Here is an 8,389-nt window from a genome sequence, read left to right on the forward strand (position 1 = left end):
TATTTTTAATAGAGACAGGTTTTCACCATGTTGGCCAGGCAGGTCTCGAACTCCTGACCTCAAGTGATCTGCCCGTCTCGGCCTCCGGAAGTGCTGGGATTACGGGCATGAGCCCCCAATGTGCCCATCCCAGAACAAATTTTTAATTAAACAAACTCAAGATAGATCAGTCAAGACCTGCTTTATTGTTGTCCTGAGGTAAACCTATACAGGACCCCACTATACAGGTTGAGTATCCGTAATTTTAAAATCTGAAATCTGGAATGCTCAAAAATCTGAAACTTTTTGAATGCTAACATGATGCTCCAAAGAAATGCTCATTGGAGCATTTTGGATTTTGGATTAGGATTGTTTAACCGATATAATGCAAATACCCCAAAATTTGAAAAAATCTGAAATCTGAAACATTTCTGACACCAAACGTTTTGGATAAGGGATACTCAACCTATAGTATCCCTTCTAAAGTAATGGCAAAGAAGCCATGTTTGGGATTTTAAGAACTCCCTTTATCATTTCTGATGCGACCAATGCTAGAGACCAAATCCTGGGCTGACCAGAAACAAACAAAATGTTCTGATGTAAAAAGATGAGCCCTTGGGAATTAGACCTGGGAAAAGAGCTCAAGATTCAAGCGTTAGTAGACATTACTAACAAGAATATAGAAAAGAGAGCCGGGTGCCGTGGCTCATGCCTATAATCCCAGCACTTTGGGAGGCCGAGAGGGGCGGATTGCCTGAGGTCAGGAGTTTGAGACCAGTCTGGCCAACATGGTGAAACCCCGTCTCTACTAAAAATACAAAAAAAAAAAAAAAAAAAAAATTAGCTGGGTGTGGTGGCATGCGCCTGTAATCCCACCTACTCCAGAGGCTGAGGCAGGGGAATTGCTTGAACCAGGGGAGGTTGCAGTGAGCCAAGATCGTGCTATTGCACTCTAACCTGGGGGACAGAGTGACTCCATCTCAAAAAAAAAAAAAAAAAGAATACAGAAAAGTCATGAGGCAGTATCATAGCATCATAGCCATGAGGCAAGCCTATGTTACGGGAAAGCTATACTTATCTATAAAGAGATAAAAAAAGATAAAGCATAGAAAAAATGACTAAGTTAACTGGTAGTGAGAAGCAAACTGAGGAAGTAACATAGCTGATTCATGTTTATAACTAAGCACTAGAGAGGAATCAAGAAGTCTTAGGGCTGAAGTATCTAGCCTTGGATCTACTTCCAGTTTGGCTTATTAGCGTGACAGTTTCTGTTTTGGGATTTACAAGGGATGTGTGCCTCCACTGCTGCTCTACGTTGATCTTTACCATAATCTCCTCATTGCTTGTGCTAACTTGAGTAAGCCTTTGCTATTGAAACTACGAGAGGCTAATTAAAACTTTAGGCATGCTTGACTGGCGCGGTGGCTGACGCCTGTAATCTCAGTACTTTGGGAGGCCGAGGCAGGCAGATCACCTGTGGTCGGGAGTTCGAGACCAGCCTGACCAACATGGAGAAACCCCATCTCTACTAAAAATACAAAATTAGCTGAGCGTGGTGGCGCATGTCTGTAATCTCAGCTACTCCAGAAACTGAGGCAGGAGAATCGCTTGAACCCGGGAGACAGAGGTTGCGGGAGCCGAGATTGCACCATTGCACTCTAGCCTGGGCAACAAGAGCGAAACTCTGTAACAAAAAAACAAAACAAAAAAAACTTTAGGCATGCTTAGAATTTGTAGTTGATCCTAACCAAATCATATACTAAATCCTAACATATAATATGTGGGATTTTCACATTTTTTACCTGTTACTAATTAGCTAATGAACAAAACGATGCCAACAATTCAAATGAAAGGAGACTGATATCTCAATAACCAAAAATAAAGTGACTATTAAGTTCCTGTCTAATCTTTCATTTACAGCATAATTTTGCTTTACAACTCTACTGCCAGGAATGGAAAATCAATTTTATCTTGCATGCTAATTCCCATCAACTGGTACTGACTATCTAGAAGTGAATTACTAAGTAGGATCCCAAGGCTACATCTCAGTAGGAAATAGTACAGAATCGAATTACCACAGTCAACTATGGGTTTGAGAAGGAGTAACTCTTGGTGGATGTATAACCTATCTGCCATCTCTGATCTAGTCCCTCCTTTCAAAATATCTACCCATCATGTTTTCTCTGCACTTTTCCAAAATGATTTTCAGTGTCAGTAGCAGAGCTGAAAATCAAGCTTAAGGACTTCTGATACTTATTCAGTTTCTAGAAATAAGGATTCTAGTAATTTTTATTTCCTGTTTGATTTGATAATACAGCATACAAAGATTGCTCGATGTACTTTAGAAAATCCTAAATGCTGACATGGGCTATGTTTAAATATATCAATAAAGTAGAATCTCACACAAGGTAATCAGATTGATTGGGAGCCAGAAAAGCAGATTTCTGGTCCCTTATAACCTATAAAACCATTCACTGGTCCAAGTGTCAGTTGCTTAGTGGTAAGTGACTTGAACTCTTCAAAATCCTTTGCAGCTCTAAAATGTTTTGATTACTTGATTGCTCAGGGAATGCAACAAGTGAAAGGGAAACTTACATTCTGGAATAAAAAAATCAGAATACAGTTAACTTTATGACAGATGATGGGAGTATTTTTTCACATAATTCCTGATTCTTAAATCACCAAGGCATGAAGTCTATCTGATCAGGATAGATTCAGGTTATGTATATGTCCTGGGAGTTCTGCTTTATTTGGTTCCTGGTTAAGCTGTAAATAAAATTCTAATCAATTTAAAGGGTAACCTGTCTTAGGTAAATAGATTAAAATGCCTGAAATGAGGCCGGGTGCGGTCGCTCACGCCTATAATCCCAGCACTTTGGGAGGCTGACGCGGGTGGATCACCTGAGGTCAGGAGTTTGAGACCAGCCTGACCCACATGGTGAACTCCGTCTCTGGTAAAAACACAAAATTAGTCGGGCATAGTGGCGCATGCCTGTAATCCCAGCTACTGGGGAGGCTGAGGTAGGAAACTTGCTTGAACCCAGGAGGCAGAGGTTGCGGTGAGCTGAGATCATGCCATTGCACTCTAGCCTGGGCAACAACAGCAAAACTCCATCTCAAAAAAAGAAAAAAGAAAAAAAGCCTGAAATGCCTGAGGGCACTCCAGAATCCACAAGCATTTATAGTAGTTAGACTTGTGGAACCAATTGAGGAATGAGGTTTGTTTTCTAGACAGGTCCTAATGTAGACAAAATGGCATACTTGTCTTGATTTGAAACCTTCTCAGGATATATAAGGACATTTTAGAGTGGGGCAGGGTCTCCCAGAGAGTAACAGAATGATATAGGGTTAGAATCTATGTTGGAAAAGGAATTATAGAGTTAGGTTTCTTTTACTTTGTAATTTTTGTGGGCATGTAGTAGGTGTATATATTTATGGGTACATGAAATATTTTGATACAGGCATACAACGTGTGAAAATCACATCAGGGTAAATAGGGTATCCATGACCTCAAGCATTTATCCTTTCTTTGTGTTACAAAAAATCAAATTATACTCTTATTTTAAAATGTTTAATTATTGTTGACTATAATCACCCTTTTGTGCTATCAAATACTAGATTTTATTCACTTTATCTAACTTAATATTTCTGTACCCATTAACCATCCCCAGTTCCCACCCTACTACTCTTCCCAGCCTCTGGTAACCATCATTCTACTATCTCCATGAGTTCAATTGTTTTATTTTTTACTGCCAAATAAGTGAGAACATGTGAAGTTTGTGTTTCTGCACCTGGTTTTTTCACTTAACATAATGACCTCCAGTTCTATCCATGTGGTTGCAAATGAGATAATTTCATTCTTTTTTATGGCAGAATGGTACTCCATTGTTTATTTGTACCACATTTTGTTTACTCATTCATCTGTTGATAGACGCTTAGGCTGCTTTTAAATCTTGGCTATTGTGAATAGTGCTGCAGTAAACAAGGGAGTGCAGATACCTCGATATACTGGTTTCTTTTCTTTTGGGTCTATAGCTAGCGGTGGGATTCCTGGGACATACTGAAGCTCTATTTTTAGTTTTTTTGAGAAACCTTCAAGTTGGTCTCCATAGTGGTGGTACTAATTTACATTCTCACCAACAGTGTACAAGGGTTCCCTTTTCTCCACATCCTCACCAGCATTCGTTATTGTCTATCTTTTGCTTAAAAGCCACTTTGAGGAGAGATGATATCTCATCGTAGTTTTGATTTGCATTTCTCCTGATGATCAGTGATGTTGGAACACCTTTTCATATACCTGTTTGCCATTTGTAAGTCTTCTTTTGAAAAAGTGTTTATTCAGCATTTTTGCCCATTTTTAAAGTGATTAGATTTTTTTCCCTATATAGTTGAGCTCCTTATATATTCTCGTTATAAATCCTTTACCAGATGAATAGTTTGCAAATATTTCTTCCCATTCTGTGACTTATCTCTTCACTTTGCTGATTGTTTCCTTTGTAGTGCAGAAGGTTTTCATTTTTATTTTTTATTTTTTTGAGACAGGGCTTCTCTGTTGCCCATGCTGGAATGCAGCGGCATGATCACAGCTCACTGCAGCCTTGACCTCTGTGGGTCACCAAGTAGCTGGGATCACAGGTACATGCCACCATGCCCAGCTACTTTTTGTATTTTTGTAAAGATGGGGTTTTGGCTTTGCCATGTTGCCCAGGCTGTTATCAAACTCCTGGGTTCAAGCAATCCACCTGTTTCAGCCTCTCAAAGTGCTGGGATTACAAGCGTAAGCCACCATGCCTGGTCCTGTGCAGGTTTTTAACTTGATGTAATCCCATTTGTTCATTTTTGCTTTGGTTGCCTGTGCTTGTAGGGCATTATTCAAAAAATCTTTACCCAATCCAATGTACTGGAAAGTTTCTCCAATGTTTTCTTTTCCCTTTTTGAGAGCTGGAGTCTCACTCTGTTGCCCAGGCTGGAGTGCAATGGCATGATCTCAGCTTACTGCAATCTCTGCCTCCCCGATTCAAGTGATTCTCTTGCCTCAGCTTCCCAAGTAGCTGCGACTACAGGTGTGCGCCACTATGCCCAGCTAATTTTTGTATTCTTACTAGAGACAAGGTTTCACTACATGTTGGTCAGGCTGGCCTGAAACTCCTGACCTCAGGTGATCCACCCGCCTCGGCCTCCCAAAGTGCTGGGATTACAGGTGTGAGCCACCATGCCCCACCCCCAATGTTTTCTTATAGTAGTTTCATAGTTTGAGGTCTTAGATTTAAGTCTTTAACCCATTTTGATTTGATTTTGGTATATGAGGAGAGAGATCCAGTTTCATTCTTCTAATATGGATATTCAGTTTTCCCAGCACCATTTATTGAAGGGACTGTCCTTTCTCCAATGTATGTTCTTGGCACCTTTGTAAAAAACGAGTTCACTGCAGGTGAATGAATTTGTTTCTGGGTTCTCTAGTCTGTTCTACTGGTCTGTGTGTCTGTTTTTATGCCAGTTACCATGCTGTTTTGGTTACTATAGCTCTGTTGCATAATTTGAGGTCAGGTAACATGATTCCTCCATTTTTATTTTTTGCTCAGGGTAACTTTGGTTACTCTGGGTCTTTTATGGTTCTGTGTAAGTTTTAGGATTTTTAAAAATACTTCTGCGAAGAATGTCATGGGTATTTTGATAGAGATTGCATTGAATCTGCAGATTGCTTTGGGTATTAGAGACATTTTAACTATACTGAATCTTCCAATACATGAACACGGAGTATTTATGGTTTTCATTGTAGAGATCTTTAACTTCCTTGGTTAATTCCTAAGTATTTTATCTGCAGCTACTGTATATATTTTCTTCTCCAAACTTCAATTTCCTTAGCCATTATAAAAACAGTATAAGCTCATTCTTTGAGAAAGAAGTCAGAATTGTGAAATCCCCCTTTGAAGAGATTCAGTTTTTAGTTAAACTACAAAGTAAGGCATGTGAATCTTATTTATTCAAATTCTGAATTTAGACCTAGTGAACTAAAGAACTTAGGGTATTAATTGAATAAGGTGAAGATCTCAGGTAAATTTAAATTGACAGTGCTCTGCTGACAAAACAAAGTGACAGATTACTTGGTTGTCTTTTCTTGCCATATATTGCTACAAGAATCCTCTTGGTGACAAATTGTTTTTACAACAGGCCAGTCTTCAACCAACTGAAGGGTGAGCATCTATGTCTGTACAGTTGGAAACATGTTTGAAATGTTTTAGATCATTGTGGAAGGTCAAAGGACATTTCCTAAACAAAAATTTAAGAGATACAGATAGTTCTTAAACTATATTTACTGGTAATCACTTCAGATGCAACGGAACTTAAAGTTATCTCAACGGTTTCTTTTTTTTTTTTTTTTTTTTTGAGATGGAGTCTCGCTCTGTCCCCAGGCTGGAGTGCAGTGGCGCCATCTCAGCTCACTGCAACCTCTGCCTCCCAGGTTCAAGTGATTCTCCTGCATCAAGCCTCCTGGGTAGCTGGGACTACAGGCGTGTGTCACCACGCCCGGCTAATTTTAGTAGTTTTTAGTAGAGACGAGGTTTCACCACGTTGGCCAGGATGGTCTCAATCTCCACCTCGTGATCCGCCTGCCTTGGCCTGCTAAAGTGCTGGGATTACAGGCGTGAGCCACCGCACCCAGCCTCAATGGTTTTTTTTTCTTTTGTATCCTAAATAGAATCTTTAAACACACGCTACAAACAATAATATCTAGTGTTTGAGACAGCAGTCCAGTCTGCGGTTTCCCAATGCAGCAGTTAATAAAAAAGCAATAATTTTTTTTTTTTCTGAAACTGTTTCGGCCTAAAATACTGTTTATTCCTCAACAGTCTCCCTCACAGAAGTAATTATTGGACCATATATTCCCTAAAATCTCTTCCAGCATTAACATTCCGCGGTTCTAAGAGTTCAGTGATATATTTTACAACTACTGTAAAATAGATCATTCTTTAATAAAGATACTTGTGTTTAATCTTACAAACCTGTAAAGTGTGAATGACGTTTTAGCATTACACAATCAACAAAGCACCAAAGGTAAAACAATTATAATCCCTTTTGGGAAAAGACAATATTTATTGATAGCTTTCATATTCTTTTTATATATAATGTCATTTCATTCTGAAAAACAACTCTACGAAGCTTTATAATTTATTTTGAAATAAGGAAATAAAGCCTCAGTAATTTAAGTAGCTTGCCCAAGAATACCATAAGTAGCAGAGCCAGAATTCAAACCCTGGTTTTAACCCCAATCATTAATTACATCCGTACGAATTAAGTAAGATGCTAAACTTACGATGTACATTTTTGCGAACTGATATAAACTGTTGAGCAAGTAATTTAGATTTTGTTGACCAGAACAATTACACATGCTTCTCTAATAAAAAATTTGAAATCTATTAATGATGAAATTATTCACATTAATGGAAAACATCAGCGCATTCGGAGACTGACTACCCCAAAAGAAATAGGAAACATCTGCCCTTAGTGCTGTGACATCACACACACATTTCCATGGATGAAAGAAAGACGTACTGACTGGCTGGCTGAGCCTATTTTGTTTGGTTAGATTCTACCCTCTCTCCTAAAAACTCCTTTGGGACTCAATTTCAAGCAAGAGGTAATAAACTACAACGGAAATACTAAAAAACAAACTTTCCGGAAACACCAAAACACGTTTTATTTTAAAAAGTACAATAAGTGTTAATTCTCCAGAGTAAATGGGTAACAGAGTAGACAGGTGTAATCTTCAGCCAGCACCTTGGCTTCTTCACAATCTCCTTCAGAAAAACCGATTCAAGAGCTAAGAAGCCAGTCAAGTCAAACCTCGAGAAGGTCCTTTCTCCAGCGAATCAGCGACCCTGTTCCCCGCCCGCCCGGCTCCGCTGGGTAGGCGACAGCGACCTCCGCGCCTTCCCTCCGCCTCGTGTCAGCCGGACTGGGGGTTGGGGGTGGAACTGAGAATGCCTGTTGGCCAAACTAGGATCACAGAGAGACACGCCTGTACGGGGCGGGGGTGTGCGGGTGACTCACGCCGGGTGCACAGTAGCTCCTACGCTTCGGCAGGCATCTCCCCTCACTTCCCTCAACCCCTCCCACAAACTCTGGGAGGAAAACTGAGACCTCCTGGTCACCCGCCGCCGGACCTTTTAGAAACTCCCACAGCTCTGACTTCCCTCACTGGCCCTCTTCAGACCCCCTCTTAGGTCTTAGCGGCTAACGATGAGCTGTCTCCTTACCTCTCCCTAATCGGTCCCTCTGCAGAGGAAAGGGGAACTTAAGAGTCCAGTCGCGCTCGCTTCCCGAGCAGACGCGCCCACCGACTGCTCCGCCCCTTCTCCTCCCCCTCCACCAGGCTCGCGCTCCTGGCCTGGTGAGGAGCCGGAACAGA

The 8,389-nt window shown here is 40.6% G+C and overlaps 1 protein-coding gene across 1 annotated transcript in view; it reads right to left on the bottom strand.

Annotated features, from left to right (window-relative positions):
• SPATA1 (spermatogenesis associated 1) overlaps window positions 1-8,386 on the bottom strand; it is a 60,272-nt gene extending 51,886 nt beyond the window's left edge. Inside the window, exon 1 of the mRNA XM_028831926.2 lies at window positions 8,238-8,386. The gene's annotated coding sequence lies outside the window, so the exon portion shown is untranslated. The remainder of the gene's footprint in view (window positions 1-8,237) is intronic.
• Between the last annotated feature and the right edge of the window lie 3 nt (window positions 8,387-8,389).

Source organism: Macaca mulatta, chromosome 1 (assembly GCF_049350105.2).
Source record: "Macaca mulatta isolate MMU2019108-1 chromosome 1, T2T-MMU8v2.0, whole genome shotgun sequence".
Classification (NCBI taxonomy): Eukaryota; Metazoa; Chordata; class Mammalia; order Primates; family Cercopithecidae; genus Macaca; species Macaca mulatta.